This window comes from Stegodyphus dumicola, chromosome 12, assembly GCF_044657685.1.
Source record: "Stegodyphus dumicola isolate Sdum_Otavi_A_Nest chromosome 12, ASM4465768v1".
Lineage (NCBI taxonomy): Eukaryota > Metazoa > Arthropoda > Arachnida > Araneae > Eresidae > Stegodyphus > Stegodyphus dumicola.
In genome coordinates, this window is record NC_140779.1 from 79,893,807 (window position 1) to 79,912,695 (window position 18,889).

The following is an 18,889-nucleotide window of genomic DNA, read 5'->3' on the forward strand; positions in this document are numbered from 1 at the left end:
GATATTTCCCATAAATTAATTATCATTATTATTAGTCCAAAGGGGCTTTGTCCCTGAAGGACTATTGTTTTCGTTTTGCGATTTTGCGTTGAATCACTTTAAATGTCCGTTTCACTTTTCAAACGGTTGCCACCAAATGTTAGAGTCCTGCATTGTATTTGAAGAAATTAAATAATGAAAAATCTGCATAAATGTATGTATATTTCTCGCACTGTGATAAAACAACGGTACATAGAGCCATCGAATTCTGAATGACGTTATCCTCCTACGAATATGGGGTGTGCGGAAAAAATGTCACCCGGAATAAAGGGAAACGGAAAGAATGTCCCTGGAAAATAAGGAACGGAAAAAATGTCACTCGGAAAATAAGGAACGGAAAAAAAGGAACTCTAAAATCTCGCCAAATAATGTCGCCGATTGGAGATGGGGAAACCTGCCAAACGGGCAGGGTTATAGCGGGCTCTCTTGAGGGAGGTTTTAAAGGTAAGACGTTGAGCTGGCTGCAGCTGAGCAAGGTCATTTCGATAGCAGGTTTTTCCAACTTGCCTGCGGGAAAATCGTATGTTCTCCCCCCGTGGTTTGCTTCACCGGTTTCTTTAAAGAAACCGACCCACCTCACCCGGAAGGAAAGAATTCACGGGGAGCAAATGTTTCTCCCCTGTTAAATAATGATTGCCGGTCTTTAAACTAAATTTCATCCATCCCTAACTGAAAGCTAACAGCTTGTTCACATTAAAGTGTTGATAAATGACGAATTGTCAGTAAAGACGGCACACGAAAGCTGCTAAACAGAACTATTGGCGTAGTATAGTTTGTTATTTTTTATTACGGTTTAAAGAATCTAGCAATAATATTATATTATGCATTCCGTTATTATTTAATCTATCCGTAATATGAAATATAATTTTCTAAACACTAACGGTTTATCATCAGTTAATTTATAAAACAACAGATATTTTATAGTGTCATTTTTTTTCCCCACTTTAACGGTTTATCATTAGGTGTAAGAGACTTTGATCCTGGAGGACCATTCTTTTCGTGTTAGAGTCCTGCATTATATTCGAAGAAATTAAATAATGAAAAATGTGCATAAATATATGCATATTTCTCGCATTGTGATAAAACAACGGTACATAGAGCCATCGAATTTTGAATGACGTAATCCTCCTGCGAATATGGGCATCTGGAAGCCCAAATTTGAAATTTGTTTTATTATCTATTTCATATTTTGTAAAACTTTAACGAATTTTTGATTAACAAACTCAACGATTTAAAAGCGAGGAATGGCAACACTATACGAAAAAAAATTATCTCAAGCGCGCGGAACTGTGTATCGGAAATTCTTCTAAAGATATGCTTTTTTTAAAATTCTTTTGCGACATTGCTATTTAAATGAATTTTATGGTTTAAGTGCAAAGAATATGATATTTAATAAATAAAGGTAGCACACAAAACGTTAAAAAAAAACGCCCTCTTTGGACGTAGTTTAAAACCTGAAACCTTTGAGATTTTTTTGTTTGTTATAAAGTTTTTTTTTTTTTTTTTTTAATATGAATGATGGTCCCTCAGCCGACTTCGACTTGACCAGAAGCAGTTGTCACTTTATTATGCAGTCACCTAATAGGTGGGCCACCTTTGACTTCTATGAAGGGACGGACCATTAGAACTATGCATTCCCCTGGATTCGAACCCAAGACGCTAGGTATCGAAGTTGGCTCCCCTAACCACTACACCGTCTAAGCGGCATTTATCATTGGTTAGTTTATAGAATATTATATTCTATACTAATTAATATAGTTATTTTAAAATAATTAGCTAAACCGGCTTGGCTAGTTCCCCCCCCCCGCCAAATACTTACTTATTCGAGGAAATAACTTAATTATACGCTTTAACGGTAACATATATTTTACGCTACATTTATTTTATATTAAAATTTTTCCTATATATAAATAGATACGGCCATACACGCAATCGAATCGGCTTAATGTACTTTCATTTATAGAATAATGCACTTCCGAATGTGAACAGTGAACTTTCTTCTGGTGATTATCTTCCTATGATGATCAGTATTTCTGAGAACTTGGACATCGGTGCTGAGAGCTATTTCTCTAATTCGCAAAAGCCCAAAATCTTATGAACCTGTGGTCATCTTAGAAAGGGTTTACTGTACTTTCTGTCTCTAACTGTGGCAATTTATTGGTATGAAAAAATTTCTTATAGTAGAATATAATCCATTCATGCAAGCCCTGTTATAAGAATAATTTAATAAAGAAGCAAAATTATCATTTTATTCAAAATTGCATTTTTCGAGCGAGGTAGTAAAGAGTTCTGACTTTCTTATCGGTTAAATGTTGCTATTTCTGACTTTTAACTTGCTAATCTAACATTTATTTATTTTTTTTTAAGCCCAAAGGGGCGTTAGACCCAAAGGGCTATTAGTCTCAAAACGACATTTTGCGTTGATTCACTTTTCAAACTGTTGCTACAAAATATTATTGCCATGCATTATATTTAAAGAAACTAAATAATGAAGATTCTGCATGAATGCATGAATCTTTCCGCATTTTCAAACAACAGTACCTAGAGCCATCCAATTTTGAATAACGCAGTACTCCAACCAAACATGAGCACTTGAAATTCCGAATTTGGAATTTGTTTTATTAGCTATTCCCAATTTTGCAACACATTAACGAATTTTTTAATTAACAAACTCATCGATTTAAAAGCGTGCAACGGGAACACTGTACGAAAAAAGAAATGTATCTCCAGCGCCCGAAACTGTGTATTGGAAATTCTTAAATTTTGCGCTTTTTAAATATTTTGTGATATTGTTGTGGAATTGAATTTTATGGTAAAGTGCGAAGAACATTATATTTAATAAATAAAGGTACCACACAAAACGTTAAAAAAAATCCTTTTGGGCGCAATATGAAATGTGAAAGCTTTCAAATTTTCCTTTAAATAATGAAAAATCTGCATAAATGTATGTATATTTCTCGCATTGTGATAAAACAACGGTACATAGAGCCATCGAATTTTTGAATGACGTAATCCTCCTACGAATATGGGCATGTGGAAGACCAAATTTGAAATTTGGAATTTGATTTATTATCGATTTTATATTTTGCAAAACTTTAACGAATTTTTGAGTAACAAACTCAGCGATTTAAAAGGGAGCAATGGCAACACTCTACGGCTGGGAAAAACCTTTTTGTCTCCAGCGCGCGGAAGTGTGTATGGGAAATTCTAAAGATATGCTGCGGCATTGCTATTGAATTGAATTTTATGGTTTAAGTGCAAAGAACATGATATTTAATAAATAAAGGTAACACACAAAATGTTAAAAAAACGCCCTTTGGACGTAATTGAAAATCTGAAAACTCAGATATTTTTTTTTCCCCAGTGGCGTGGTAAAATGAATCATTAAAAACGAAGCTGAGCTTCTTAATTACATTTTGCAGCTTTAGAATGATACCGCTAATTTGATTATCCAGAACTCGAAATATTGAATAAATTAGAGTTAAATAAAATTCAAAATTAATGCGAAAGAATTTGTTTTAGCAAATTTCGTGAGATAGAAGATTATGTTCTGCTGTTCTGTAATTTTTGATTAGGACCGTAAAAGAAATGCATCTTGACGAAGAGGTTAAACTGTTGAAAACAGTCAATTTCCTATTTATGAGAAAACTTTATTATGACTTTGGAGATTAAAAAGTACATATAATAATTATAGTTCTCATTTTTCATGTTTAAATAATTAGTAAGAAATATGGATTCTAATGCAGCAATTGTAGTGTAATTCTAAATGAACTATTTATAACATTGTTATCAATGAAGCAACAATCGTATAATTAAAAAAATGAATGCAAAATTCTATTCTTGTTGTTTTGAGCTCAAGTTCTATGTTTCAAGAGGTTTCAAGTCTGAATTAATTACTTTTCAGACTTAAAATTGCAGTATAACTTTTGTATTTAAAATTTTGTTAGCAGTTTGTTAGCAGTTCTAAAACAAATATCATGCAGAATTTTAGCAGTATTAGAAAAGGACTCAAAAAGAGCTGACAAGGAAACTTCCTATCTTTTGGCTTTTTTAATTGTTGAAGTGTATGGAGTCAAAATTAAAGCTACTAACAACCAGTTTTTAAGGTTGTTATTAATTAAAACATCTGTAATTTTTAATAAGCATCATGTTTATGAGGAAATGAAAATTCAGATAATAAGTATTATCTGAATTATCGTTTCCTAGTCATTCCTAGTATCATCAGGGCCTGTGCCAGAGCATATGCAATCGGTGCGGCCGCACCGGGCGGCAGAATTGAGAGAACGCAAAATTTTTAGAACTTTGGAAAAAGCTGGGCGGCAGAATTTTGAAGTTGTAAAGCAGGCACCGTGCGGCAAAACGTCTAGCGCCGGCCTTGAGCATCATTCCAAGTCTTAGTAAATCAGCTTAGAATAATTAGAACTGATTTATAGGAATTTAGCAAAACTGCGCTACAGTAAAATATCATTGATAAAAGTATATCCCAGGAGAAAATATTCTTATTATTATACTATAATGTTCCCTTAAAAAGAATGTAATATTTAGCAATCATACTTAGTATTGCCGATTTTTCAAGAAAAACAAAATTCACAAGGTTTTGCAAGCGAGTACACCATTCAATACTTAACAAATGAGTCGCACTTGATCAAACAAACCATAGGTTTATACACAACCGTCCAGGAGTAATTTAGTCAGGTATTTTTAAAATGTTAATATGCAAAATATAGAATTAATACTAAATATGCATAAATTTTAGACTTGAGCCTTCTTGACGTGCTTTCGTGGTGTAGTGGTCTGCACGCTGGGCGCGTATTCCAGAGATCCGCAGTTCGATTCCCGGAGAGGGGGTTGCTCATTTTTCAAGTCTCCCGCTTCCATAAACTATCGAATGTCTCTGCAATCTAAGTGAAGAAATATTCGACATAACAGACATTTAACTTTTTCTTATAATATAAATTTTGCGTGGGAACAGTTTTACATTGCGCTGAAAATAAGTTTATGTATTCTGCAGTAAAAATTTACATTCATTCAATTAATTATTTATATGTACTGAAAATTGTTTTTTCATTTTATGTAAAATTTATCTGGCGAAATTGAATTTAGAAATTTTCTGCATTGGTTATAATTTTCTTCCTTCTGCAAAGAATATATACGTATATATATATACGTAAACGAGACATATTTTGTCGAATGCCGTAACAGCATTGCCGTATCCTTTTGTGTTAATATATTCAAAAATTTTAAGTGCTATTACGTAAACTACAGCATTATATGTTACATGAAGGGAATTAAATTGAATCCAAATTCAAAATATTTACATGTCTTTTCACTCATATTTCTAACAATTTTATTTTCATAGCGAAAGTTACCAAACACTGATGATATAATAAAATTGACAGTCATTTGTGTTCTATATTCTTAAGCAGAATACATAATGCAGCTCATCAGCGCTCCAACGGTCGCCAGGGCCGTAGCTAGAAGGGGCCAAAGGGGGCATCTGTCCCCGGGCGCAGAATCCAAGGGGCGCCAAACTGATATTACGACATTGTAGAATTAATCTTCAGTTGTCCCTGGGCGCTGAAAACCCTAGCTACGACTCTGGCGGTCGCTTAACACTGACAGTTCGACAGGGGCTCAAATCCCAGCAAACAAGCTGGTTACAAGATAATTTAGTTATTTCTTCCTGTGTAAGGTAAATACAATCAAGTTTCCCATTCTCATACTTCGTTTAGTCCTCCACGAAGGCATCCCTTCTCTTAGACAGACAGTTCCCGTCCTTTGCCATGATTCAAATAACCACCAAAGAAGAAATGAGGAGAAAATGCAGTAGATACTAGCTATTCAAGGGATAGAACAATTATTAATAGATGTAGAAGAGCATTTTTGAAATCATTTCTTGAGTACCAATTCCGGGGAGTTCTAAATCACCGAGAGTTCTTAAATGTTAAATAACTTCAGTGCCTTTAATTGAGTCTGAAAATTGGATTGATGAAGTTGAATTTTTTTAATTTTAAAATTTGCAATTTGCTAGAAAAGACGAATTTTCTGCTCATGTGCTTGCAACAATATTGAAAGTTCAAAATTTGCGAATCTATGGGCGACGTACGTCATTAATTACATCAAATGCTTCTAATAATTATTCTAATAACTATTTTAGAGTTTAACATAAAAACTCTAAAATTGCAGGGACTGTAAATAATCTAAAGATATTTAGAAATACAACAAGATTTGACAGTTGAGGAAAATTGAAAAATACATTAATTATCATAAAAGATGAACTGAAAATAATTATAATGTAAGAAAGAAAAATTTTCTCCTTTCTTTTTGTTTATTTTCACAATTTAAAAAAAAAATGATATAAATCTAAAATTTGGTTACTTAGGGAAATTGCTATAAATTAAGCATAAAACAAATCAGTGCGAGAATGGTTTTGCATACGAACTGCGACTGCAACACATTTCAACCAGTTTTAACCAGCTTCAGATGTTAAAAAGTTCCAGAATTAAGACCTTCTTATTGTAAATGCACAAAGTTTAAATCTTGGCATAAAATTAAATAACTTGGGCATTTAAAGCCCGAATATTGGAAAATATCATAATTAAGAATTTTTAAATTTTTGCAATAGCATACGTACAAAATAATGATCAACAATTGATTCAAGGCTTTCGTACGAATACAATAATCCGAATGGAATGTAAAAGATTATTACTATTCTAATTTATATTGAAAGTTGTTACACGACCTTGAAAAATCAATATTATAATTTATAAGGCAGACATGTAACTGAAATTATTAAATGCCACAAAAATGCAAATATAATGAGACTTTCCTAATGCGACCACTAACGGCGGCTTCAAGCAATTTTTAGGCCACTTATATAGTAGATGGTTGCATTAGAGAGGCAAATGTATAAAAGCCTGTTTATTTATGTTGTAGGAAACACTTTTAGAGTTCGCCGTCATGAGATTCTCTGTACTTATATGTAAAACAGTTACAAATAATACGTCTTACTAAAACGATCTGACATATTTAGGCTTCTAAAATGATGTGAAAAATTTCAAAAAGGAAATCTAACAGAAAAAAATCCTGATTTGGTTAATTTAAAGCAGTTAACACAGTTTATGATAAATAAAACATTAATTAAAGCATCACAGGATTCAGTATGAGAAAAAATTAGCATACTCATCAAATCAGATTATTTAGGTTATGGCAAAGTACCATAAGATTATCTGCCGAAGTGAATATGGATGCCTTCATGGAGAACTGTTTATAGCGAGTAGTTGACAAAAATTATTTCATACGTCTGATAGAAACTGACTCGTATTTATGTTACACATGGAGAAAAACAAGCCGAGAGGTAAAAATAGTTGAATATTGGTAGTTCGACTGGCACGCCACGAAAATTTCCTGGTAAGCAGCACATCCGCCATGGCGTTCAAACCATGGCGGATGTGCTGCTTACCAGGAAATTTTCGTGGCGTGCCAGTCGAACTACCAATATTCAACTATTTTTACCTCTCGGCTGCTAGTGGTCAAAGGTCATTTAAGTTATTCTCTGAATTTCAAAGTTATCTGTCTATGCTTTATTACATATTTATTCATACTCAGATTTTTGGAAACAAGAGATAAATTAAAAACTGGAATTCTAGATAACCAAGTTAAATAATTAAATTTATTTAATTTCCCCATTTTGATACGTTTTACGTTATGAATACGAAAAGCTCCCACGTATGACTTATTTGGAGCTCAATTTGGAGAGTAGAATAAATAAGCTTCTTTAATTTGGTTTAGTTTACTTGACTATAACAAAGCGCACGAAAGGTATCTGCCTAAGAGAATGGTTGCCTTCGTGGAGGGCTTCCTAAGGAAAACTAGCTCGTAACCACGTTATATAGAAGAAAAACCACAAAAAGCTGCTTTGCTAGGAATCGTACCCAGGTATAACAACCAGGGTATTCAGCAACTTAACCGCTCGGCCGCTTTTAAGTTTTCATAAGCTCTACACGTAATTGTAATTAATATAACTACTATAAGTGAAAATCCTTTCTAAGATATCCATCAGCCATCCATCAGATTTCAGCCTATCAGCGGCCGAGCGGTAAAGACGCTGAACACTGGTATTTCGGTCCGAGATTCCAATCCCGCGAACGGTCTGGCTGCATGGGCACTTTCGTGGTTTTCCCCATGTGTAATATGTATACGAGCCAGTTTCCCTTAGAAAGTTCTCCACGAAGGCATCCCTCCCTTTAGGTAGATAGCCCTCGTGCGCTTTGCCATAATTGAATAATCCTAATCCATCCATGTTTCTAGTTGATTTTTGATATCTGTGAAGATCACCACCCTAGAAAGATGATATTCAGTGCAAGTGTTTGTTTATACCTATAGAAATGCCGGTCACTTTTGGAAGTGATCGTCTTAAGGAGATGGTCGCCAATCGTTTATGGGCTACTAGATGGTCCGGCTCTGAGTAGGTTACGCATTGGTGCATTGTAAAGTGCATTAAATCCTCTCTAATACGATCATCCACGTTTCTAATTATTTTGGTCTTTGGTGGAAGTGGTCATCTTAAAGAGATAATGCTCGGTACAAGTGTTAATTTCTACTCTGAGAAATTATTTTGGAAGAGGTCGCCATAAGAGGGTTCATTGCATATTAAATGTTTAAATCGAGATCGCGTGGTTATGGGATCCATTTTAATTAGATTTTAAATTTTTAGTAAAATAAAAAATCTGAAAGGTTTCAGATTTTAAATTACGTCCAAAGGGGCCTTTTTTTAACATTTTGTGTGTTATCGCAAACCGTAACTTGAAATTGCATCTACAACTGTTTCTTATACCAAAGCTCAGGATGAATTAGTTTTCTGTTGTGCGTCAATAAATGTTTCACTAAACCGCAGCTTAAGGCTCTAACTACATGCAGTGCGAGGAGAGTAATTACTAAAGACCTGACAATGACCGACGCTGGGCAACCGCCTTTTTCCCCTGGCGTCCATCGCGAAAGCTTCCCTCTCTAAACAACCCTCTATTTTTAACCTTAGCGAAGAAACTATGGAGGTAGGTTCCATGGAAGAAACAAGCAGCCAACACGTCTTCTTGCTTCTACTCGCACATGTTTCCGGTCATCCGAAGTGACGGTTGTTGAGATAAAACTTTTATCACCCAGATTGGCGATCTTTCTAAACATGCCTTATATTTCCCATTGCAAACGAAGGGTGACATTTTTTCCGTTCCTTATTTTCCGGGGATATTCTTTCCGTTTCCCTTTTTTCCGGGTGACATTTTTTCCTACAACCCGAATATGGACATGTGGAAGACCAAATTTGAAATTTGAAATTATTTATTTCATATTTTGTAAAACTTTAACAATTTTTTTATCAACAAACTGTTGAATCGTTAATAATAAAAATTTTAAATTAATAAATCATTAATAGTGTTCAATCGTTAATAATAAAAAACGAAACAAAAAAAGGTTTTTAAAGCGATCTTAGCAAGAAAACTGAACACTGGCATGATAAACTGGGAAAAGACTTAAAAAAAAAAAAAAAAAAGAATGATGATATTTAACTCTGCATCGTGAACTCTAAACGTATACTGCTATGCAGCTTTTTAAATTTTTCTAATTTTGCTGTTGTAGATGGCGTAAGAGCAAACAAAAGGATGCTTAATAATAAAGCTAAAAAGACAAAAAGAAATGTGTTAATAGGAGTGAGTGTAGCAGTCTGGTAGACTGCAAGGACAGAGGGAGCTTTTGGGCTGAATAAACGCTTTTGGGCGATCATCAAAATCTGAAACCTATTAGATATTTTTTCTATTTTCTTTTCTTTTTTTTAATTATTATTATTTTTGTGAATTTGGAAAGTAATTAGGAAAAATAATCAGGCTGACCAATGAGCATTTATAATCGGTGATAGATATTGTGTCTAGTATTTTTTCTCCAACGTTACAAACTTTATCGAAATCGAAACGTCATGAGATGTTACAGCTGAAAGATATAATAAGAAATAAAAAAGTTTACAATTACTTCCATACGTGTATTTTTTTCTGTTTTTAAATTTAACAATTAAAAATACGTGTATTTTTTATAAATGAAAAATTTAACAATTAAGAAAACGATAATAGCTTTTCATTATTTATTCTTTTGTCCCAGTTGGAAAGGTTTCGTAATTTGTTTATTTCGGATTCAAGTAAGATATTTTTTACTAAGTTCAACATATTAGAATTATTTCAAATAAATATCAGTCTGGGAATTAATATTTAGCTATCAATACAGAATTACAAAGTATCTGAATTATAAAATGTAAACAACAAGAATTTTTAGATCTCAGTCTTTAGATTTAAGACAAAAAAAATATTAATTGGGATTTTTCTTTTGCGTCATTATTATTCCTGCTTATGAATGTCTTATGAATTATTTAGAAAATTATATTTAAAATGCTATTGAAAATATTTGTTTTGTTAAAAAAAGCCTTTCATTCAAAAGAGAAACTTCGGCAAGCATGCTGTTTGAATTTGAGATAACTGATCTGATGCAAATACTGCAAAAAATCATTTATATTTTTTGCTATATAATTTTATTTATTTATTTATTTTTGAGTTCTTTCAAGTATTGATAAGCATTAAATGATCGTATTCATTTGAGATTCTGAATTACAAAACGAGCCTATGTATTGTAAAAAATTATTGTTGCCTAAACTTTCGACTTTTTTCATAGAACATTCTAATAATATCAATAAAAAGCTCTCGTTATAAATGTCTTTATTGATATCCTGGAATACAATACTGTGCGTTTACTGATGTACAAAAATACGAAAAGGAAAGTAGAAGATCTTCGGTAACTTCTTTGATAAAGCTTTTTAGAGTTAAAAACTCGAAAGCCGTGGACTGCTTCTCAGATAAAATAAAAATATTTCTAAGCTTTTTTCCATTTTCTAATAAAGATAATCTAGTTAAAACATCCTTTTTACATTCCCCTAAAATGAAAAAAATAGACAAATAAAACCTTCGTCAGCAGATAATAAAAAATAGCAGAAATAACTATTTCATTTCAAAGTCTACGACTAGCAAGCTACTGATTAATCTAGTCCACGTTCTAAAATATGTCTTTCTTCGAATATAGAGCCGAAACACCCACTTCAGACGCACAAACAAACAATTCTGCAAAAGGAAAGATTACACCGCTTCTTCCGTTTACCCAACGGGGAGAAGCGCTAAATTGCAAATTCGAGCAGAGCCTTTCACAGATGAAAAAGAATAAAAAGAATAGGCGGTTTAATACTGCGCGCAAACACCTATCAAACATTTTATTGTTGCTTTCAGACAAGGGTCTGTTTCTAGACAGGCAAATAGCGTTTTACCATATGAGACTAATCGATCTTCTTGCCTAGTCTAGACACTATAGCCCCGAGCTCTAACATAGGTTCGTATTTGGGTTCTGTCTGCAACCCTGGCTCATTGTGGGTCGCCCCCCTTCCTCCCACACAACAGTAATGGGTGAATTCGAAATCCTTCTATAATGTTCCCAGATGGAGGGTTTCCTTTTTAATTTCCTGTTTTATTATTTCTCCTCGGAATACCTTTGTTTTTTAGAGGATCAGCTGGAGCTGTTTCGTAAAAGAGGTTCCAGCGTTGTTAATTATTATCTTAGATTGAAACAGCAAGGTAGTACTAAATTTAACCATTTTCCATAGCCTTCTCGATTAAATTTTAAATGAAATTGGTAAAGGGAAAATGTATTACGTATATGTAGATAAAATTATTCGTTAGAACTACTGAATTCTTCCGAATCTTTTCGCTTTAAAAATGAGATACCTATTATAATTAAGGTAACTTCGAAGCCAGCCTTTGCTAGATTATCCCGAGCTTTGCATTCGGCACAAAACAGTTTGTTTTTAAGCAGTTCTGAGCGATGTCAAATTCGCTCAGAAAATAATGTAGAAGATAAAAAAATAGATCGTATGCATCCTATCAATTAAAAAAAGTTAAGAAAAAAGAACTCGCTCTATCCAATAAAAAAATTAATGCCTGTGGCTCAAAGCTAAAAAATTATCAAATCTAAATCTTCAATAAAACGAAGTAGATTAAAATGTTTAATTACAAAAATGTGCAACATTATGTGATTACTGTGAACCGACACTACGAAATGCACAAATGTTTAATACTGATAGTTTCACATCAGCGAATATAAGTCAACTATTAAACGCATTTTTTGACACAAATATTGTTAATTTTAGAATTTTAGTCATGACAATATTTATGACGCATGTTACAAATATCATGAAATATAACAAATTTTTATGGCTATTGTGCTTGTTCAAAGCATCCTACAAGCTTTGAGGTATTATTGTATACGCCTCGCTCATGGTCATCTTGCTTGGGTTTGGAACAATTAAATAAAATTCCAAGAGAAAGGCTTCGTTGATACCCATTGCCCAAAATTTGCAGGCCTTTTAAGCTGAACACGCAGTGTTACGCTAATACTGTCTTTAAAGCAGCATACTGTGCTGAAATTGTTTCCCTCAATTCAATATGAGCCAAGCGTAAGAAACTTGCAGAATCCTGTTTACAAGTAACACTGGCATTAAAACCAATCTCATCAATAAAAGTAATGTCATGTCACTTTGATGATCAGATGAGCAACACATTATCAGAAATTTTGAGATGAATTACGTACCCAATTGCAGAGACATATAATCTCACTATGCCCATTGGATGCCCACTCTAGCATCAGAAGCTTTCAGATGATTTGCATATGCCATGCTCAGATAACACCACCGATCTGTGAAGTCTAAGACCGAGCACTCAACTCTCATTGAATAAGAGTACTCAACTCTCATGGGTCATGGGATAAACTTCAGAAAAGACGTGAAGATTGAGGTATACGTCGATTAAAGCTTCAAAACGAGTGGAAAATTCTGACCAGTATAGTATTCGTAACATGTATCACAAATATCATCAAACATAACGGAAATTTCTCAATAACCTTTCTTGAGCCAGGACAAGGTGTGCACTTATACGTTTAGAAATCTTTTTCCAACTTAATAAAAGTTGACCATAATAGCTTTTATTTCTGTCATATTTTATTATGTAACCAGTTTATATTCGATAACGCTGTGAGGGTTTACCTATTTAATTTTAACTAATAGTTAATTTTAGGTTTTTAAGTTCAGCTACTTTTCTGTCACTCTCTTTTCACCCATGCTTTTCATGCCAGAATGTAAATGACATAGCGAGAGTTTATTCAGATTAACGGAGAAAGAAGTCTACTGTTTAAGCGAAGGTTTACGCAGGTTATTTTTAGATCGTGTTCTGCCTACTCCAGGCCACGTTGCTCCGTGACCATTAGCGATTTGATTCTGGGGCGTTGAGTGCTTCTGACCATTTGGCTTATCTCGTCGGTTTCCTACAAAGAAGAGCTTATATTTTGTGAGCTTATATATGTTACTTTATATCCTGTGAGCCGTTAGGCTAATCAATTACATATCATATTAATTCACCATTATATATTTAAGTTGAATAGGAAGTGTTTAACTTGTGTAAATCCAAGTTGGGTCATTGTTATTTCTTTGTATTCAAATAAAAGGATCTTATACACCCTTCTTATGACTTTGTGGCTCTGTATTCAGAAGACCAGAAGATAATTCTTCTAGAGTCTTTTAAAAGTCTGCAGTTTATGCTCCCAAAGAACAGCAAACTTTATAAAGCATTGGCACTTTAAGGAATTTGTGTATGATTTTTAACTACGAATTAGATGACGCTGTAACACTTTGTAATTTTCCACATTTTATTTCGCTTCATTATAAATTAGATTTGAGATCATCCCCAGTTATTCTCTAGTGGGCCTGCAATCTCTTTTATTTAATCCGACATGCACTTTTCTAGAGTTAGGAGTAGTATGCATATTCTAAAACTGTTCATTCCCAGTAAAAAGGAATGCAAGCTCACTTTATTTTAGGAACTTAACTACGGCATAATAAAGAAAAAAAGATTCATAAGAAATCACTAGTGAAAACTAAACAAGAATTAATTAAGATATGGATTAGGATCAAAAGAATCTATTCTAATTGAGATTCAGAAAGAAGTAATGGATAATAGAACTATTGATAAATAAAATACTCTTGGATAATAAATTTAATTCTATTACACTATAAATATATGCTATGGGCATTTTAGTTTTATTCCGTTATTTTATACCTTTAAAATGAATGTTTTCGCCTGTAACAATATTAAAGGTTCAATTCTTAACCACTGATACTATTTTAGAAGTTGTTACTTAACTATTTTTCATTAATAATTCATCAGTCAATCTATCTACGTGTTTATAAATAATTTTTCCGTCTTTGTTTTACTTTTATATCCATATATATAGGAGATAATATAATCAATTAATCAATATTGTTTAGGATATATATATATATATTTCAATTTAAGAATGTTCTTGCTGTATATCTTTTATTAATGTTTCTATGAACAAAAACTTTATTATATTATTAATAGTATATAAGTTATAAGGTAATGTGTTATATTATGTTGACATTTACATATATACTTAACTTTTGTGGGCATTTGCATATGTATTATATTTAAGACATAGTTTACTTCGGTCCATGAAAACAGTGCATTCTTATTTCTCTGATAGGCTACTATCACGGCTAAGTTAACACCTTTAAGGTCCCTATACACTTAAAAGGTTTTGGTGTCCCTAGATATATTTATGCCTGTTTTTTCTATATTCCTTCTCTCTCAAGCTTGGTTAGCTGCACCATACATTTCATAGGAAAATCGGCAGTGGTAAACTTTTGCGGGTGCCTCCTTTCCTGAATTCCTAAACACCTTTTTTGTGCAACCACTTTCGTTGACGCCCTAAGCATAAGCTTATTTTGCGTAATGGCTAATACTGCTCTGGCTACTATAAACCGCTGATCTATCTGAATAAAACAACACGCTTAAATACATTCTTTTAAAGAGATTTCTCATATAAAATATTACTGTTTCTGCAAATCGCTTATCTTCTTAGAAATATTTCCTCCACTTAATAAAAGTTGCCATAATAGCTTTCATTTTTATCACATTTTTCAACAAATACAATAACTAATTTTGCAATAACGTAATAAAACGACATTTTATTTTTATTTTTGCTCTCTAGACTTGCAATCGGATTTAATTAATAATTCCTCTTATGTATTTAATTTCATGTTTAATATTATTAATGCAAATAAATATTAACATGGAGATGAATGTAGAGAAACTATTTTACAATTTAGTTATAAATTATAGTTATTCAAGCAAACGTATTCACATTTCTGAAGGAGATAAATGCACAGAGTTCAAGAAGATATTTATAGACTTGAGTTAAATAACTGAAAACCAATTTAAATGAAATTAATATTCCTTTAAAAAAACGGTTAAAACCTAACGTACCTAACGATACCTAACGTCCTATTTTAGAGAAAGAATTTATTTATTTAAACATTTTAATGAACCTAATTTTTAAAATACTCTTAAAATTTAATTCTAAACTATTAAATCTTTTAGACTAAGAAATTATTTTAAGATGCATGGCTATTAATTTTGAGATAATTCTGACCTCGATTTTTAACACTCATGTAAAATGCATTCTTTCTGAAAGATCCTCATTTTCTATAATAGAACATTTATTAAAAATCTGATCATTTACTAAAGGATTAAATCCGACAACACTGCTATTTCCTTTCTAGTTCGATACTAGTACCAAACTTAGATCCCAAATCATTGTTGCAGCCATAGTGGTATAACAGTTGAGTTCATAAGCTGTGGTAATGCACTAAAAACAGTATAATGGATTTATACTGTTGTAGATTATGTACTTATTTAAAACTTTCCATATATATGCCGTATTATTTATAATAATTTTAAAGTCATGCAGGGATAATATTAATTTTCTTGGTGTATATGTCACCACTTCACTCAAATTTATGTGATATAAGTAGACATTTAAATGGGGCGACAGCTAAACCTGCATTTTCTCTCTTTGACAGAATTAAAGATATTCAAGAGATCTCTTGGAAAGTCTCCAAAGAAGCTTCAAGATGGGCTCTTGATGAATCACCGGGTGACGTCCCCAAAGGTAAAAATATTCAGTTCTCTTTAAGTTTTGAGATTTAAGAGTCTCATTTCTCGTCGGAGCGAAAGAGAATGTCTGAATTTATTGTTGGACTCACTTCGTAGACTCGATGAAGCGAATCAGGATAGACAACATACTCAATAAATCTATGCGAAACAGCAGCAAAAATAAAGTACAACAAAAATAGGCCAAATACTTAACTACAGAAGTGCGCATCTAGAATTGTCTTCTTCGTTTTCCTTTAATTTAAAACTTATCCAATGGCTTCTGTTTCAGTACATTTTCGCACAATTCAAACAATTTAAAGAAGAAAGATTTCTTTTTCAGGAAAAATCCCTTTATATATCAATCATAAAATCATTTTATAATTCTGCAGCTCAAAATCGTGAGAGAAATAATTACAGATTCCTAAATCTTTGTGAGCACAGTATTACTATGAGGCTCACATTTATTCATATAAATATGAATAAAAATAAGAATGCTCTATCCTAGTGGGAGAGTGATCCAATAAAATAAATGCTTAACTATATATTGAGTAATTATTACATGACTGAACACAGCTATATCTTGAATAATTATTATATAACTGAAAACAGCTATGTCTTAAATAATTATTTCATAACTTTTCCTTATTACATAACTGAACATAGCTATGTCTTGAAAAATTATTATATAACTTTTTTATTACATAACTGCACATAGCTCTGTCTCGAATAATTATTACATAACTTTTCTTTATTACATAACTAAGCAAATGTCTACAAGAGTCTAATTTGCAATGAAATAGGAAGATAATAATTTTTTTTCTGCCATTTCTTTTGTGTTCAAATTACATGAAATTGGGGCTGTCACCTCCGGCTGGTAGATTGTAATAATCTTTTGCATATACTCAAATATTGTCTTTAAATTATATAACTAATTTTATTTCGCCATTTTAAACAGCTCACTTTAAGAACTATTTATTTATTTTTTTATTCTGAAATTTTAATCAGTTAATTTTAATTATAAGAATTGGCCTTCTGTACCTTTAATTTCTGAATAATTATTCCTTCTGCTAGGCCCCCTACGTAGCATAAAATTATTTCAGATGTTAAACAAAATTTACATGCCAAGAATAGATTGTAATTACTTTTACCCGTAAATCTTTTGATTATATATATATATATATATATATATATTTAATTTTGGAATTTTTAATGCTAAATTCTTTGAGATGTTGAACTGTAATAGCAAAGCTTTCCGATTAGAAATTTTTATTATTATTATTTATTTAGGTAGCTTGAGTGAACTAATCAGTAACACAAAGCTTGAAATTCTGTGAGTTCGATAACAACTTACGTAAACCGAAAATCAAATTTACGTGTTTTCTATGCATTTAATGTAAAATAAACATGAAGTAAGTAAAAATTTCAAGAAGCAAATAAAAGATACAATTTAGCCTGTAACTCGTTATTTCTTCTCGGTTGAATAAAAATAAACCAGGAACAGCATAAATAAAGTAAGACAAAGCATTGTTATTTATTTATTGCGTAGCTTTTTTGAGCTTCGTCGTAAAAGATCTTCTGCAAACAGAGTACACATCTGCTTACAGTTACGTCATTCTGATGCGCCTTTATTTACTTATTGTTTCATTCTCCAAAAAACAACCAACTTCAGATAATTTCGGTATTAAATTTTAATTTGTATTACAAATTTCACTTTTTAATAATGTTTTTGGATAAATTATATGTCATCTACTGCAGTGAAGTTTAAAAAACGGAACAACTAAATTTCCCATTATTCAAAATTAAAAGTAGAATTTGCTTTGTAATCTAAGATTTGTACTGATAAATACTTGTTTTAAGTATTCTGTTGACAAACTTCTCCCAGTATGTAGTCTGAATCATCAGTAGTAATGTAAAATTTATGCACAATTAAGAAAACATTTCATGTAAGTGAAAAGGATATTATCGAAAACCATAGTTCTTTCGAAACACGTAAAATGTAATAATTATAATGTGTTATGTGTATTTTTAATGTGCTAAACCCCATAATTTTCTCATCGTGGTTCTCAAGTTTTAAAATTATTGGTTAAAGGGTAGAAATGCTTGAGTAAATACAATGTTTGGGCTTTTCAAGAAAACAAAATGAATGTCAAGAGCTAATGTAATGTAATTAATAATTTTATATTTCACCTTAGTACGTTACCCATATCCGTTAAAATCTATTACTTTAATTAAATTAATTAATTCCATGAGGAACAAAAAGCACAATTGTTTCCAGTCAAATATAATCATTTAGTTTTAATATTCGTATATAAAAAATAAAACCTTTTTTGATTTTTTTAATAATTTTCTTTATCTAATTAATTTAAAATATTTATTTCATTTAATATAAATTATTTTTTTAAGTTTTGAAATAGATGTGATGGAATTTATTGTTGTTCTTATGGTAATTTGACATGATAATTTTATACTTAATTTATTTTGTTATTATATATAAATAAATTTACTTTATAATCTGTTAATACAAACATTTTTATTGACTTTACATTCAGTTTCAATTAATTTAAATCATTATCCGATATCATTTAAACTGATGCAATTGCACAGATATTATTACTGTTGTTCCTAAACACGAATTTTTAAATGTGCTCAAATTCATGACTAATCATAGGAGAACATGGATACTATCCCTTGTTAGTCGCAAATTTCGAGCACCACTGACTTTGTCCGACTTCATGCTAATTTTTATCGAGAATTTCCAATGATAC

The 18,889-nt window shown here is 31.8% G+C and overlaps 1 protein-coding gene across 9 annotated transcripts in view; it reads left to right on the top strand.

Moving 5' to 3' along the window:
- The window catches only part of LOC118187366 (uncharacterized), a 554,527-nt gene that overhangs the window by 172,230 nt on the left and 363,408 nt on the right, over positions 1 to 18,889 (top strand). For all 9 annotated transcript variants that reach the window (XR_015038239.1, XM_085806623.1, XM_085806627.1 and 6 more), the window contains exon 3: positions 16,052 to 16,140. The gene's annotated coding sequence lies outside the window, so the exon portion shown is untranslated. The remainder of the gene's footprint in view (positions 1 to 16,051; positions 16,141 to 18,889) is intronic.